Source organism: Carassius gibelio, chromosome A19, assembly GCF_023724105.1.
Source record: "Carassius gibelio isolate Cgi1373 ecotype wild population from Czech Republic chromosome A19, carGib1.2-hapl.c, whole genome shotgun sequence".
Lineage (NCBI taxonomy): Eukaryota > Metazoa > Chordata > Actinopteri > Cypriniformes > Cyprinidae > Carassius > Carassius gibelio.
The window spans coordinates 16,047,556-16,065,947 of record NC_068389.1 but is presented as its reverse complement, the minus strand read 5'-3'; the positions used below and the strand labels follow the sequence as shown (position 1 = coordinate 16,065,947).

Here is an 18,392-nt window from a genome sequence, read left to right as displayed (position 1 = left end):
ACTGCACACTGTCACACATTGTCTTACTGAATGACACATTGGCCTTGTCTGATGAAATGTCAGAATATGTATTTGTTGTCTTTGTTTACTATTAGTACTGTATTATTGCTCTTGATCTTATGAAATAAATTGAGCTCTTTCCAAATGGGCACTTATGTTGATTTTCTGGTGTCTTAATTCTAAGATAACTATGACTTCCAACTTACATAATGGTATGCTTTTGAAAAGACAACCTACAAAATGTGTCTCAACAGTTTGTTGCCAATGATGAGAATAGAGCTGTGCATTTTTTTCCTGCCCTTCCATCCCCAGGGGCCCAGTAGAGTCCCCTTGAAGAGCAAAACAATTAACATTCCAAATGGCTGTAAATCAAAATCTGATTATAGTTTCAAAAAGAAAATTGGTAGGACAACTCATTATGCTATGTTTACTAAATAATGTTTGGCACAGCTTTCAAACATTCATAGAAAAGTGCTATACATGTGTTTATAAAAGTACTCTTAGTAAAATAAAAAATGTCAGCCTGCCTCTCACATATGTCATATAACTTTGCACAATAAACATGCTTAGATATCCCTTTGTTTAAAAAAAGAAGTATTTTTCACAATTTCATTATTAAACATTTTAAACTACATTGCCCATAAGCCTTAGCCATTCTATCGATGGAAAGTGAAAGTCATGGCGCTGTTTTTTGTAGTTCAATTAAGTTATGTTCAGGTTTAAGGTTAGGATCTCGGTAAAGAGGTAATTTCACAAAATATAGCAATGCACCATTGTTAACTGAAGGTACTATTGACGTAATAATTACAGCAAAATTTACTTTGCAACATTAAACGTTTTTTAATTTGGGCTAAAAGAAAGTCCAGTCACAGCGAGTCCTCGAGTGCCAAGTGGATTTCAAAGCCAATGAAAATCCAGTTGAGCAGAAGCGACACCCTTACTTGTCCATATACGGCCATTCATGACAGGCTTTTCCGGGTTCTTGTGGTGAATTTATTTTCACCCACTAAATATAAAACTAAAATGACGGATTTTCATTGTGGGGTAAACCTGATTCAGCAATAGATTTGTTGATTACAGTTATTTATTTTCAAACAAGGGCCTCATATTTGCGATTATACACATTCTTTACCCTAATATTAATGTACAATATTTAAGCTCAACATTTTTGCATATACTGTATGAAAAAATAATATTATATTTATATATTTATAGTGTATTAAATGTATACATTTAATCACTTGTGTGTTTTTTGGAGATGTATTTACAATCTTGCAATTTTTAGCTCTACCAGTTAAACTACAGAAAAAAAGGAAAATAATAATAAAAATAAATAAATAAATACAATTTAAAAAACACAGGGATAATTTTTTTTTAGTAATTTCCATATCAGTGTTTATTGATATGTCAAACTTTTCAGACAAACAATGCAAATAACACCATTCTTTCTCTCTAGTTTGTCACTATGAAGAAATAAAAACAAAAAAATAATATATTATTGTGAAATATAACAACTTTTAAAAATTACTGATTGATAAAGTAACTAATAGGTACAGACAGAATTATGTAATAGAAAATCCCTTTAAAACTAAATTGGCTAATATAAAAATATATATATAAAATAAAAAAAATGAATAAATAAATAAAAATTGTCAATTTGTTTGCAGAGAAGTTTATAAAATGCCAAATAATATTTTTACAAACCAGGAGTTGCAAGGCACCAGCTGAAATCATATTCTTTTCTTTCATTTAAAAGTGATTAACTAATTAGAAAAATATTGTTAAGACTAATATTTCACATGATTACCTCTTAATCTCCTGTAATCACTGATCGCTTCTGTTGTGAACATATGCAAGACAAACTAAAACGGTTATTAATAATTATATTTTATAAATCATTTTCAGCTGGAAAATGCATTTCTATCATTAAATGACCTTAAAGGTCACACACACACACACACACACACACACACACATATATATATATATATATATATGGCATATAGAATACAGTAGGTGGGATGGTGATAGTGACAGGAGTGTTCACAGTAGAGATGGGAGTGTTGACTAGAGGAGAAATAATACAAGTAGACATGCTAACGACTGAGAGCAGATGTGCCACACAAGAGAGAGTGATGTGGATGCTTTTGGAAGGGCTGCTATTGTGGAGAGCTGATGGAGAAGGACTCAGTAATCTGTCAGAAATCCTGCAAGACAGGAAAAAATTGAATTTATAACATGATGAATAATTAAAACATTGACAACAAATGAAAGTGACGTGACATACAGCCAAGTATGGTGACCCATACTTAGAATTCATGTTCTGCATTTAACCCATCCAAAGTGCACACACACAGCAGTGAACACACACACACGGAGCAGTGGGGATCATTTATGTTACGGTGCCCGGTGAGCAGTTGGGGGCAGCGCAAAAAAAGTCGTATTGCCGGGCAGAGACTCAAACCCACAACTTTATGGTTAAGAGTCAAACTTTCTAAGCACTAAGCCACGACTTCCCCCTAGCAACGGGCTAGTGGTTAAAGACAACATAACTGCAGCGTGTATAATAATAAACAGAACTTTATAATTTGTTGGTAGCGATGCTAAAATAGTCATTATAGTTATTGTTCTTGTTGTAAACACCTTTAAATGATCTAATTTGGTCAAATAAATTAAAGACCTGGGGCCGGTTGCATAAACTGCTTAAACTAATCTTTAAAAAAGTTAGCCATATAATTTGATTTACTCTAGACTTGTCATAATTGTTTAAAGTCAGTTACAAAAACATAGATTGGTCCAATTTTACTAAGAAATATGATTATCTCTTGGTTAACTGCTAGTTGGTCACAGTCTTAACATAATAGCTATGTTTACGCAACCGGCCCCTTTTGTGTCACATGACAAGTTACACAGCATTTCCTGACACAGTCTGCATGAGAGCTGAGGCGATGGTCAATGACAGCAGGAGGAAAAGCTGGAGAGTACGCTTGTACAATATCATATGAATTTGCTGAAATTGTTTGAATTATTAATACTTTGACATAGCACAGGGTTTGTACTGATGGGGTCGTGAGGTATGGAGTGAGTTTTGGTTCTTTATTACATGCGAGAAAATAAAAGATCTGAGAGAAAAAAAAAAGTTTGAGAGAAAAAGTTATCACACTGATAGCAAAAAAACATTTCATGAGAGAAAAAAGAATATTTGAGAGAAAAAGTTTTCATGCCAATAGCAAAAAATAATAATATTTGAGACTAAAAAAAGTTTTGAGATAAAGTATTTTGTCATAGAACATAAAAAAATATACATTTGAAATTTTTAAAATTATTTCTGAGAAAAAAAATCTCTCTCAAAATACTTTGAAAAAAACTCTCAAATATATATGTTTTGCTATCAGTGTGAAAATATTTTCTCTAAAAAAAAAAAGTGTTTCTCTCGAAACGCTTTTCTTTGCTCTTGATGCAATTTCTTGCTCTCGTGTCAGGATTTTGCTTTCACTGTGAGAATTGTGTCATGGGCGGGGCCACGTTCCTATTGGCCAGTCGGGTGAGCATCGTCTTGTCTTGGGAGTCGAACTGAATCATTACACCATTGTTCGGTTCACCTGCATAGATGCCGCCTCTGCCTTATGGATAGTTAAGTTGAGCAGTGAGCACGGACACTCCAATGTTTGGGTAAGATGATGACACACAGCTGGCTGAGCAAGTTCAGTATCACTGAAGATTAAACATTAAAAAATAGCACTCATATTCATGAATGAACGTGCATTATATTATTTGCTTGCCAGTGTTGGGTGTAACGCTAATATTACTTTTTTCAGTAACTAGTAGTGTAAGGCATTACTCGTCTGAAAATGGTAATATTATTACAGTTTTCCCAAACTAGTTACTTGCGTTACATTTGCCAGTAGCACCTTCATCACACACAAGGCACACAACACAGAGAACAGAAGGGAAGGGAAGGAGGGCGTGAATGGAACAGTGATTGGTCTGGGTTTGGCACGAGGTATCATTTACCATCACTGATTGGTCGACAGCCGGCAGCAGAGCGGCACGCTCAGACAGATGGGGAAAAATGGAAGCGTCGACAACGGCAAGCTCTTTTTCAGAGGAAGGTTCCCAGCAACAGAAAGCTAGTTTCGACGGGTGGAGATTCAGTAATTATTTTGTAGGAGTGCTCCGATCACGATCGGCCGCTCGTTAATGCGCATCTCAGTAAAACCGGTTCTCTAATCAGCGGTTTATTCCATCAGGTGCGTGAACCATATGTTTATACAACCGTGCCAATAAACGCTGAAAATGAACGTGGATTTGCGCATCTTCTCAGTTAATAACGGCTCTGTGTAGTAACAGCTGCTCTATGTGAAATCAGGCACCTGATGGAATTAACCGCTGATTAGAGAACAGGTGTACTGACGAGCAGTAATATAAGTGAGTTGTGTAAACAGTGATTTATGTGACTTCAATTATTTCTTATTAAACTGAAATCGAAAAGTAAAAAGTATTTTTTGGAAAAACTACATCCTGGTGTTAGTCTTCATATGCTGCTGTATAGTGTTAACACGGATATAGAAAAATAAGGAGTGCAAGAGATTGATTCCTAATGTCAGTTTATTTTTAATTAATACTATAGTAGTTCGGTTCCCTTTACATCTTTAACTACCCGTTAATTTATCAATTGAATGGGTGACCTATCCTCATTAATAGAGCAAACATTTGCCCCCCCTGAGAGATTTGGCAGGAGCCGCCACTGATAAAGACCCTAAAGAACACTCCTCCTTTGTATGTTCTCCCTCCATCTGATGCATCTCAGGCAATCATAGAGTAATTAAGAAAAAAAGATGTAACTAGTAATATAACTAGTAATATAACTAGTTACTTTCTCCAGGGAGTAATAAAGTAAAGTAAGGCATTACTATTTTTGAGAGTAATATGTAATATGTAATATATTACTTTTTTGAGTAACTAGCCCCAACACTGTTGCTTGCTAATCGCTAGTAAAGCTAACCAGCCATCATGCTAGGTAAACTTGCAAACTCACCTGGTTTATACTATGTTTAAATCAAATGCCAAATTAATGTTTTGATTTAGATAGTTTCACGCCTTATTTAGTGAGTAGTGAGCTAGTTTCTACCTTTGCACTTGCTAGCCCCAAAGCACCTGAAAAGTAACTGCTTGTTCTTACAACCTCCCGCACAACTTTCAACTAACGTTAGTATGCATGGAAGGTGGCAACCCTACAGCTAACGTTAGACAGTGATTGACATACCGTTTGAAAGATTTAAAAGAAAAAATAATTACCATGACAGTACAGGCACAAACATATTTGTGGGTTGCTAATGTAAGAGTTAGTCCTAGACCTGCAATTTACCTTGTCAGCTCTAGACCTCAGCTAGATGGTAAAAAAATATTTAGAATAAGCCCCGTGTAGCTGAGTTTGCGAGCTATACATGCAGTGTAGCTAAACATGTGCAACAACCATACAAAGACTATTTTAAACAAAACTAGGTGGGACACTTTCAAACGGTATATCAATCACTGCTCACTACTCACTAAATAAGGCGTGAAACTATCTAAATCAAAACATTAATTTGGCATTTGATTTAAACATAGTATAAACCAGGTGAGTTTGCAAGTTTACCTAGCATGATGGCTGGTTAGCTTTACTAGCAATTAGCAAGCAAATAATATAATACACATTCATTCATGAATATGAGTGCTATTTTTAATGTTTAATCTTCAGTGATACTGAACTTGCTCAGCCAGCTGTGTGTCATCATCTTACCCAAACATTGGAGTGTCCGTGCTGAACTTAACTATCCATAAGGCAGAGGCGGCCTCTATGCAGGTGAACCGAACAATGGTGTAATGATTCAGTTCGACTCCCAAGACAAGACGATGCTCACCCGACTGGCCAATAGGAACGTGGCCCCGCCCATGACACAATTCTCACAGTGAAAGCAAAATCCTGACACGAGAGCAAGAAATTGCATCAAGAGCAAAGAAAAGCGTTTCGAGAGAAACACTTTTTTTTTTTTGAGAAAATATTTTCACACTGATAGCAAAAAATATATATTTGAGAGTTTTTTTTTCAAAGTATTTTGAGAGAGATTTTTTTCTCAGAAGTAATTTTTAAAATTTCAAATGTATATTTTTTTATGTTCTATGAGAAAATACTTTCTCTCAAAACTTTTTTTAGTCTCAAATATTATTATTTTTTGCTATTGGCATGAAAACTTTTTCTCTCAAATATTCTTTTTTCTCTCATGAAATGTTTTTTTGCTATCAGTGTGATAACTTTTTCTCTCAAACTTTTTTTTTTCTCTCAGATCTTTTATTTTCTCGCATGTAATAAAGACACATTTCTAACTCCATAGTGAGGTATTTAAAAAAGTAAAAAACATAAAATTCGGTGCAAAATGTAACTGCAGTAAAGTTCTGTCGAGGTGCTCAGATCAACACAGACGTACCTCTGGAAATATCTGCCTTAGCAGCTTTTGGTCTTCTCCGTAAACACACAAGATGGTCAAATTCATCCCTCTCCACAAACAAGGTTTGACAGGCCCATGGTCTTCCTTTTCAGCTGGAATAAAGAAAAAGTAACAAGTTGTTGTTGTTGTTTTAATACATACATGTTTAGACAGTGTGTTAGAAATGATCTGTGAACAAAATATTTGAAAGGAAGGACTATAAGGAAGGTTATTAACATAAAGTAAGGATAAATTAATTAAAGTAAATCAGTTATAACTACATATCTTCAACATTACCTGTGTCGAACCTTTGAAGGACTTCATCTTCACTGGAAACTTCTTCAAGTTGAGCTTCGAGTACAAGTTCCCTGTTAATACAAGAACTGATCAAAATCTGATTCTGAGCTGTGAAAATATGCCATGATGAACAAGAGAAAGAAAGAAAAATATGTGTGACTTATTTATGAATTACAGTTCAGAAAAATAGGAAACGAAAATGAGAGAGAGAGAGAGAGAGAGAGTGAGAGAGAAAGAGAGAGAGAGAGAGAGAGAGAGAGAGAGCATCATAAAGAGCTGCTGGACACTGAATGTTGTTGTAGGAGCTGGAGATGTATGTGATATGAAGAAACTGCAAAACTGAAAAAGAAAAAAAAACACTGAATCACAATTACATTACAAAAAGGTATTAAAGGCATGGCATTGTGGTTAATGATTTTTAACTACAAATACCACAGTAAAACAGTTATCATGGTAAAAAAAAAAATATGGTAAGTGTTGTGGTCACTGGTCATTTCAGATTCGTTGCGATTGCCACACATTCGTTCACTGGCATTCACAACATATTTGTAAAGAAAACGTCAAACTGCACTTACTTTGACATTAATTGCAGACAATCAGAACAGTACCTTAAAAAATAAACCATAAAATAAAATTGTTTACCAACCTGGACAACAACGCATGGTAAGATGTTGGGTCACGCCTCCTTTTTTTGGGTGGTAACGATGGTAACGACAGTCAAAGGTCATTTGATGACGACACACCCGACAAACGAGACTGTCGTAATACGGCCGCTAGAGGGCGCTTGATTTTAAAACGTAATAATAGGTCGTAATATGCTGCTTGCACAAACGACCTATGTGGTCGTTTTTAAGAGGAGGACAGTCTCGGAAGGGAGCTGAACTGGATGATGACTTCAGTGAATCGTCACCAAACTGACTTTAGCTGGAAAAATATTCTTTGTTATTGTCCTCTTGCATTATTGACAAACTATTTTCCAGTTTGACGCTGTTAAGCTGCTTTGACACAATCAGTATTGCATAAGCGGTATATATATAAAAATAAAATAAATTGTGGATTCCTACTCATGCATTTAAAATGCAGCTATTACTTCAATTTGATGTTAAAATGAACAAAATCAAATGCAATTTATTTCTTAAAATGTCACAGAGCTCAGAAAACCTTCAACAAGTATTATATTTTCCTTGATCTTGGACCGTATAAAAGCTAATTGCTTTCAGATAACTTCTGATAGTTTAAGAACACATGGAGGCCATGGAAAGATTGTTTTTTTTTTTTTGTCGAAGTGTATGCATGACGAAGTGGCAGGACTATTGCTTTCGTTTTCATGCTTCATTGTGCCAAATCTCTTCTATTGAAAATGTACTGGAAAATCACTGTTGCTGCATACCATGTAAATCAGCTTTTATTCTTCCCCTTCTGTCCTACGTGACCTGTAATTTTCAGTTGGAAGATGCTGTGTCATTATAAATAAGAACTTTGGCATTGTAAATGGCAGTCTGTGTTGGCAGTGAGCATTGATTGCTTCTTGTCTACATGACATGCTGCATGAAAACTCTGGTGTTATTAGATTTAGCTGTTTAATTGTATTGCCTGCTCAAGTTATCAAAAACCAGAGAAGACGCTAGTTCACCAGGCTTTGCAATTATATCCGCACGGCCTAATGGACTGATTGACAGACTAGTTGATAGGAGCTTGTCAGTGTGGTTGCCACTGTTTTGACAAGACACTTAATTTTTTAAGTGACACAAAAATAGAGGTGTTAAGCTTTACATCTTACGGTGAATGTGTAGGCTTTCGTGTTCCTCACACATTCTTTCTTCCATTAAAAAAGTGTGTTTTATAGGTTCATTCAGTTAGATACCTTTGCTGCACTTTTTTTTTTTTTGACCTCGACAGCAAGACTCTCTCTATTGATCTGTCTTAATCAGTCATAAATCTCAAACAATCAATACACCCTACTTGTGTTGCAGGTTTATCCTCCCTAAACTAAGTCTGCAACATTTAATTCACAGTTAATTAAACGCAAACCTTTTAAAATGTGAAATGCAAAAAAACAATGATTATTTACTAAAATAAGGTTACTTGTACTTCTTCCACAGCAGATTTTAGGCAATGAATTACTTACAAAGCAAAAAAAATATATATATATATAAATACACTGCTGCGCATCGTCCCGAAAGCTTATCTTTTTCACATGTTTTTAAGTCTTACAGCAGAGAAAGGCGTCTCAAAACACTTGAACATCAAATTTGCTTATTTTTGCTCTTGTGCCAACAAATACATACAAAATGTGTCAAAATATCCACCTTGGAAATTATGCTCGAAAAAAACTGTCAGTTATTTCTTAAGTGAAAGTAAACAGTTGAGGAAAAATGGGATGTGTATTATATTGGATGCGTTCATCGTCTCTTAAAGTGACCACGCCTAATTTAGCTACTGGCTGCTGATGTTAATCCAAGAAAGAAACTCACTCACTGCTCTTGACTGAATTACTTTGTAGTTTTAACAGTCAAACCAAAAATTATTCAGACACCAGATATAATTTTGGATATACATAGCAAAACTGTATAGGTTTGATTGTATATTTCATTTTTACATTGAAGACTATCAAGTGCTATTTTACATTTAATTATTTGGTTTCTGTACCTTGACACCTACAAACTTGAAAAAAAAACTTAAACATTGGTGTGAAACAGGCTTAAGGTTGTTTGCACTTTGTGCAATGTGGAATTAGTTTACAGCTTTTTCAAGCACTTTGTGATGCATTTTGGAAACAGGAGATGAGCCCCTTTTCTAATGCACCACCTAGCATGTTAGTTTTGACCGCTTTTATTGTCCTCATTTGTAAGTCGCTTTGGATAAAAGCGTCTGATAAATGACTAAATGTAAATATGTATAAAAACAGCATTCTTCCCTGAATATTCCAATATTCCAAGAGTAAAAAAAAAAACAATTAATAAATGCCTAAAGTGCAATTGATTGCCACAAAACAAATGCACATTTGCATTAATTTTATGCATGACTTGATTTTCAGCATCGAAAATGAACAGTGAAAACTTCAGAAAACAAATCTGAGGAATTTGATCAAGGACACAATGCTAATTGTATCATCCATAACCCATTTTATGCAGATGATGAATACCACATTTGAGAAAAAGACTGCTCTTTATGGAGACTGAAACTGGCACATACAGCCAGGCATGGCAAATGCAACCTTTAGAGAGTGGGATAAGAGTTGCCCACTCTCGGCGGCGAACGAGGCGTTGGGACACCTCAGCAAATGTTAATTGAAATGACCTGGCAGATTTATGACAGGGAGAGAAGTTGTTAATGCCTGGCACGTTCCCGTGGCGAGCGGGATTTGAGATAAGTCCCTCAGCGGATCTTACGGAGCTTAAGAGGGATGGAGATGCCAGAGGAGAACAGTTAATGAAAGTGTTCACAATGAAGGCCACATTAGCCACTGATGCTTTCAGTGTGTTATTAAAAATGACAAAGGCCATTGAATTGAATATATGAAGGAGAGGGCACTGAGCTCATGAAGGGTGTTATTACATAGATGGCAGTTAAGGAATGCAAAAGAGCTGTACATGTACTAAAATGATTGACATGTAATAATAACATGTTCCTGCCCTTTTCTTTTTTATTGAGACAGAATTTTCTCTGGCATGTTACATTAAAAAAATAAATACTGATTACTTGAGTCTGGCAAGTGCTCCTAAGCTTCCATAGCTGTACTACAGCAAAATGTGATGCCATTTTTCATCTTATTTATTAATTTATTCAGAGATGCATTAAAAATGCATGCATACACTGACTTGAAATACAGCCTTTCTATAACGAATGAATGAATTCATGTATTAATTGTTTATTTGTTTTGTTTTGTAATTTGTCAAGTAAAACATCTGTCCTAATATCTCAACGATCATAAAAGCTACTGGCTTTATTTATTTATTTATTTATGAAGCATCTTAATCTTAGCATATTAAGCATCCATGCTTAGTAATTTGATGATAAATAAATTTTATATATATATATATATATATATATATATATATATATATATATATATATATATATATATATATATATATATTTTTTTTTTTTTTTTTTTGTCTGCCAAGTTAAACTCATGACTCATTCAAAATATATTTTGTGAATTAATGATAAAAAACGTTTACTTTAAAATGTAAATTTAAAATGTATTTACACTTTATTTTATTTATTATCATCATTATTTTTTACATTTTTTTCTTGAAAATGATATAAAAGTATTTCTAAACCATATAATAATAATAATAATAATAATAATAATAATAATAATAATAATAATTATTATTATTATTATTATTATTATTATTATTAAGATTTAGTGAGTTTTTAAGAAACTCAATTAGAGCTAGTGCTTGATATTGGTTTTGCAGATGTTCTTGTACAACTTATTAAACACTGAAAAGGCCAGCATAGGCCAAAACACTGGTGCTGCTTGTGTTTAAATACATGTAATAATAATGTCTAATTGTGATGAGTAAAAGTGAATAGTTCATGCTGTGTGGTTGCTGTCATGCATTTGACAGTGTCCCATTTCCATCCTATATTTAGAAGTTGTGGTGTATTTTGCCAGTTCTCCCAAGGATCAAACTCAGTCAGGGATTTTTCTCTCAGAAGAAAAGACTTTATTTTAAGCAAAACAAAGTCGAGAGCTTGTTGCAAGAAGTTCTCTCGAATGCTAGGTTGCATCTCATGATATACCCTATACAGGGCGGTTCCACATGGTAAAACTTTTCCTTTAGATTACACTTTACCTAAGTCCCTAGGGAGGGGAGGTCGAGGTCCTTAATGTATGTCTAACCATATGTTATTCATTAGCCCTGTACATTCCTGCACGTAAGCATATTCCTTTCTATCCATTTCCCATAGGATTATAATGGAAAAACAACTAGCAACAAAAATGGCTAGATTCACATTGATTATTCTTGATTGATTAAAATCTTACTAATAAAAATCTTCCACATTCTCCCCTTTGAGACTTAATAAGTCTCACATTTGATTATTCTTATCCAGAGTGCTACTCCATAATCCAGTCATATTATTTACACTACCTAGTGACTAAATAAGTCACATTGTATTATCACCAGTGACTAGATTATGAAATTCCACTCTGAGGGATTACTGGACCAAACATCTCCCTCCTAATTTGACAAGGAGTGAGTAAAAGATCCAGTCTCCCTAACCCCTCTTTAATAGTAGACATTGTTAAAAGCATTAACATGAAATTGGTTCAGCATTTGCCTGGTTATCACAGTTATGTATAAAAGGCATACAAATACCTACATCACATCACACATTGAATATCACAATATTATAAGAGTTGATCTTCAGCTTAGATACTTTATGTATCATTTTCCCATTTTCTTGACATCTTTGAATTTAATTTGCTTAGCTGTGGCTTTGACTAGTGACCTCAATATAGGAAGTATACAGTAAAATAGTAAATCTCCTGTCAATAATGCAATTCCTAAAAACTTTCCCAATTTAGTTATAAACTATGCTCCACATGCTCCTAACTGTAAATCGAACCAGTCTTACATTTTGTCTTTTCCAACATTTTCTTTATCTACCATTCTTAGCCTTTTCAATTTGATCATTACTTCATTAAATGCTCCCTTCTATAAATACAGCATTGTCCCCCAAACATAACACATACTTTTCCTTCTTCAGTTTACAAATCTTGAGCTTTTCTATTTTGCTCCTTTCATTCTATTCTCCCTTCAAATCTTCCTACATCTATATTTCCCTTCTAATAACCTCCAAATTCTTCATCTACCATTACTTGACATTATCTTTCCACTTTTTCTTTTCTATTTGTTGGCTCATATCTGCACCCAAGTATTTTGATCTCAATAGCAGTCCCATCATTCTCTCATTCCATCTTCACCAGGGAGACTCTTTGCGAGTCGTTGCAATGGTCTTTCCCTCGTTGGCAAGGGTGGGTCGTTACTAGCACGCCCTTCATCCCTCACTTCATGCTGTGTGGAGTTGTTGAAGCTGGTTGGGGTATTTTAAGGTTAGAGATGTGAACTCAGGTGTCACTCTGTAACTGATTTGCTGATTAATGCAAGGCTCTCTTGAGATCATTACTGCACCCTCACTGGTTCTCTTTGACGGAGCGAAGCATTCCTTGGCTTTACTGGAACTGCTGTCACCTGTAAATGGAAAACTTCAGAGTTTTTTGTTAGTGTTATCAAGCATGCTTATTTGTTCATCTGCTAGTCGTCCTTCTTGGTGTGACCTGTGGAAATGTAATGTGGGTTGAGGGCTGTCTTGGCCCCTTTTTGAGTTTTCACAATTTCAGTGCTGTCTTTACTATTTTTTAATTCCTTTCAATTTTATTCTCAGCAATTTGCTTATTTAGTTATCTTCTTTGTTTTGTAAACTGAGTTCCATTATATCACTGGATATTTTCCTATTTTGCTCAGTAGTATATGCCTTTTGACCTGGAAAACACTCAACCCACTTTATTTTAGCAGTCAGAAAGACAATATATCATCCTTTTGACACAATCAGCTCCATCATGATATGCTGAAAAGAAAGTTAGATGTGGGGTGGACAGAGCAAGCTTGCTTTGCTCTGCCTTCCCATGTTATACGCTGCGCATGTGTGGCACTGTTTTTATTTCTGCCACAACAAAGACCTTGGTACTGACCAGGAAACTTAACCAAATACATCCATGGTCATTATTTTACTGGGCATAAGTTTGCCCTGTGGGCCCACATTCATATTTGTATGCAGCTGTTTGGGCAAATTGATTGAATTGCCTCAGTGTCTCGTCAGACACTCTCTTTCATGCCATACAACACCATCATTCATACTTTTTCACACACTTTCACTCCCCCTTTTTTTTTTTTTTTTTTTTTTTTTTTTTTTTTTTTTTTTTGCCAAAAACTTTTCTTTTCTTCCTTTCCTTCCTTTTTCCAAAATCTCCTAGATGAATTTGTTTAGAATTTTAGGCCTAGGCATTGAGCATTTGAGAGAGCCAATTATCATTTCTCAAATGTCATGTGTTTGTCTAATTTAAAGTTTAGTGAAATACTTTTTTGTTATTGCTCATGAGCGACTCTGAGAAGAGGATTGGAGATCTCTGCATATCTTGGATCCATGACCATCTACATTTCCATCTGGTTATCCCCAGTGATGACAGTATATGTGATTACATGATTTTGGATCTCTGGAATAATTTTTTATTCAATATTATTTTATTCAGTTTTATCTTAGAAAATTACCTTAAAACAAAATGGAGTGACCAATATTTCTATTTTTTCAACCATATATATATTTTTCCTATTGTTCATCAGGATACCCTTTTTTATTTATTAATTTATTTTCTTCTTTCCCAAAGCACTCAGCATTGTTGTCAAGTATTCAGTTATGCACTTCCCCCTAGTTGTTTAATGAAACTGTCTTACTATGCCAAATCCAGCTCCATGTTTATCTGATTGATGAGTCAAGTACTCACTTCTGTCTGTCAAAGTTATTATTTTTTCTTTAAGACATGAGGCTGGACTGGTACCTATTGAAAAGCAGATTGAGAAAGTTAGTTAAAACACAGAATTTAAGGAAGTGCTGTGAGACCAGTGAATAATCAAGATTAAAACATAGTAAATAAAATAATGAAATAAAATAATTTAAATTTGAAGCAGTCTCTGTGTGTTCATTGAATCTGCAGGACCTGTGCACTGAAGGGATGGAAGTCCTTCTGGTTAGATCATCAGCCTGGGCTGTTGTACTGGGTCGTCAGTCTGTGATGGCACTCAAAGACCTGATGTTGTGGTGTACGGTCTCCGTTGTTTCTCTGCTTCTTCTCAGTCTGGCTTCTGGTTGCTTTCTGCCAGAGTTTTGCATTTCATAATGTTCTTTTCAACCTCAGGAAAAGTCTCAAGTGAAAGATTCACCTTTTCCTGCTTTGATTCAGTCTTTCACCATGCTGAAGTGTGTTCTTCTCTTTCAGGAGGGGAGGGGAACATCCATCAGCCCCTCCCTCTTCTTCTCTCTGCAGCTGTGTTTGCTGCTTTGCCATTCCTCGACAGACTCCATTTCATTGCTTTCCTTTGTCAAGGCACTGTTCCAGAAATCATCTGAAAGTTTAACACTCAGAGACTGCATTAATCAAATGTACCTATGTAACTTCTGACCAAATTGTGTCTGAGCAGTCAGCTCTTTTTCTAATTTTCACTTTTCAACCTCTTCTTTCAGTGGTCCCTTAATAAAAACTAAATCATCTGGTTGAAAACAGCAGTTCTCTTATTATTTGTTAGTAAAGCAAGTTCTTCATTGCAGGAAAATGGCAAGCATTTTTTCTTCTTTGCAAAATGCAGAAATCAGCTACCTTTATTATCTAAGTATACTGCAATAAAATAAAATAAACCTTTTTTTATAACAGCATGACATGCATATGGTAAAATAAAGACTTCAATCATATTTTTTCTTCGATATTTGCATACATGATTCAGAATAATCTGGTATTTGTGAATTAATGTTTCCTAACCAACATAAAATAATTCCTATTGTTGTAAATAAAATAATTAAATTTAATTCTTTAAGCAACTAGTTTCCTTCCTATTGTAAAATGCCTATAGCTTTTGAATCAAAATGTCTTATTAACTTGGTCACCCAATCTTGCTTTCATTCCACATTGCACAAGTTATTTCTTTTATTTTTTACATTTACACAAGCCCAATCTCTGAAACTCTGTAATGGATTAACTTTCATACTGTCCCAGGGATAACAAGAAACAAATTTTAGATGTCTTCACGTATTAAAAAAGTTTTAAGCACGTGCATCTTTTAAATTTATCTATTAATAAAAGTTGTTCAATAATAAATGCATATCTTATTTTAATTAATTTATTATTATTTCTATATTCCACCATATCTGCCATTTCTATATTAGTCCATTTCTTGGAACATTTGTATTTATTTTTCTCTAAAACAACCTTCATACAGTTGACTTTATTGTTTTAGGGCTCCTGCATTCCTTTCTCAACACCAGTCTCTGTAACCTGATCACTCCCAAGTGATGGTCCAGGAGGGGAGAGCACCTCTTGCTCCCCCCATGTAATACAACTTTACTGTGGGAACGTCCTCCTTTGTTCTCACTCCCACTACACTGGGCTCAGAAAATGTTCTCCCCTTTCACACAGACATCCTAAATGCAAAAATCTTTTATAGATCTTGGTTCAAACTTTATTGATGCTATTTTCCTAAACCCATTCACACTTGCTACACTCTTTATTGAGCCAGAGTGCTTATTCTTGCATACTTTTTCCCTTTATCTAAGGGATAATCAGTCATTAATTGTCCTTTTATTATCAAGGCTCATCATACATTCATCCCTCTCAAGTGGATACTAGCTGCGTCCAACTCCACCCAGCCACCCTGAAGTGACGGTCCAAGAATGGTGCGCAACTTTTACCCACCCAACACGGAATTTATTTGTTTACACATTCATTCAGTCCGGACACAGATACATTCACACAACAAAACACAGCTCTTCCTAGAGCTCGCTCTACCTAGAGCGTCCTTAAGGGCCCATCTATTCAGTCCTTCGAGAATTTCACTTATACATTCTCAAAGCGGTATCCATGGGACTTTTCCTCGCGATTCCTTAACTAATCTGCTTATCCGTTTATCACTGTCCTACCTGGCACAGCTATCCAATAAACACAGACCACAGCATGCCATGTCTTTCTGCCTACACCATATTTGTCTTAAATCGAGGTTGCCTTTCAAGGCCTTCCCATTAATAACCCAAATATGTGCATGCAGTTATTTCTTCTGGAGTAAAACCCCTTTTTCAATTTAGATATCATATTATTTTTCTAAATTTGGAAGAGCAGATTTTAAGTGTCCTTACCACTCAGAGCTGACCAGTCAACAACACACACTAATTATATAAGCAAAAATGCTTACCTTATTCTATGGTGGCCACCACGGTGTGTGTGTTGCTCATCAGTCAGCTCAAGAGCAGTCGTCCACTCTGCTCCTTTCCAGTCCCATCTGGGGTGCCAAATCTGTGGTGTATTTTGCCAGTTCTCCCAAGGATCAAACTCAGTCAGGGATTTTTCTCTCAGAAGAAAAGACTTTATTTTAAGCAAAACAAAGTCGAGAGCTTGTTGCAAGAAGTTCTCTCGAATGCTAGGTTGCATCTCATGATATACCCTATACAGGGCGGTTCCACATGGTAAAACTTTTCCTTTAGATTACACTTTACCTAAGTCCCTAGGGAGGGGAGGTCGAGGTCCTTAATGTATGTCTAACCATATGTTATTCATTAGCCCTGTACATTCCTGCACGTAAGCATATTCCTTTCTATCCATTTCCCATAGGATTATAATGGAAAAACAACTAGCAACAAAAATGGCTAGATTCACATTGATTATTCTTGATTGATTAAAATCTTACTAATAAAAATCTTCCACAAAGTCTGGATGAGAAAAGGGCAAAGACAGGCATATTCAATTTACACAACTCAAATGTCACAGAACATTACTTAATGCCCTTTGGTCGAATGCCTTTTGACCAGCCTGCCAGTGGAGAGGGGGAGATGGCATTGATGAGACCATGCAATATGCTGCTGTTTTTGGGCTGTGCCAGAATGGGGTGGAGAGAAGGGATGGGTATCTCAGTTAATCAACCAGGCGGTGGTAAAAGAAATGTTTCATTAAAAAAGCTGACAAACTGGAGTGGGAGGAATTGATGGTTCATAATTGTGCAAGGGTGTCTGCCTGGAAAGTAATGCGGTTTTGAAGTCTTTGCTCTGAGAAATTACACTGCATTTGTAATCAATGTGGCAGTTGCTCACAGTGCTGGTGGATGTAAGGAAGCGAAAACTCAAGAGGAAAAAATATTCAATTTGTGTACTGGGTTTTTCTTTTGTCTCCTTATTACCAACCAGCAAGGATTTTGTTTTATCAAATATTTTTTCTGGGTTTATTCTGACCCAAATATTGCTGTAACACAACCTATTTTATATTTAATGCAGACATCCCAACCTGCAAAAAGTCATTTCAGGGAGGTACACCCACCCCCCCTCCCCCAAAAGGAAGATCTGAATGGGAGAACTGAGATATATTGGAGCAGACTTCCCTGCGCTTAGCCTCCCTAACATGTTGTGGTCCCTAACAGATATAGCATACAATATTATTTCTATAAGCTATAGGCCTATGTAATTATTTGTTAATTATGTTTAAATATGTAGATTACTTTTACTATTTATATAATCTGCTTATACAATTTATGTAAACTATTTTATTTATTTTCCATTTAAACTTTAAACGGTCTAAATAGTTTTTTGTTTTCATATAGCCTTGGCAACTAGCCTGAATAATATGCAGATGAAATGAAACTTGTCAACTCACCTCAACATGCATTTTCCAATCATATAACCCGCCATGGGCAATGCTTGAGCAAGACTGTCATTATGTTTTACATCTATAAGACAGGGGTACACTTTCGTGTAGTCTGCCGTAAAATATATATATATATATTTTTTTTTCGCACTCTCCCTCTGCCATGGTGCTCCTGTTTCTATATAGACATAACTAATTAATTTTGTTCGGGAGAAGGG

The 18,392-nt window shown here is 35.3% G+C and overlaps 1 long non-coding RNA gene across 2 annotated transcripts; it reads right to left on the bottom strand.

Moving 5' to 3' along the window:
- Positions 1–1,367: 1,367 nt before the first annotated feature.
- LOC127935255 (uncharacterized) lies at positions 1,368–7,641 on the bottom strand. 2 transcript variants are annotated; one of them, XR_008148042.1, is made up of 4 exons: positions 7,411–7,641; positions 6,765–7,103; positions 6,468–6,580; positions 1,368–2,207 (listed from the first exon to the last, which is right to left on the bottom strand). It is a non-coding gene; the product is annotated as an uncharacterized LOC127935255 (long non-coding RNA). The 2 variants fall into 2 exon arrangements; XR_008148043.1 differs by having other exon boundaries at positions 6,765–6,835; positions 7,411–7,633.
- Positions 7,642–18,392: the final 10,751 nt, after the last annotated feature.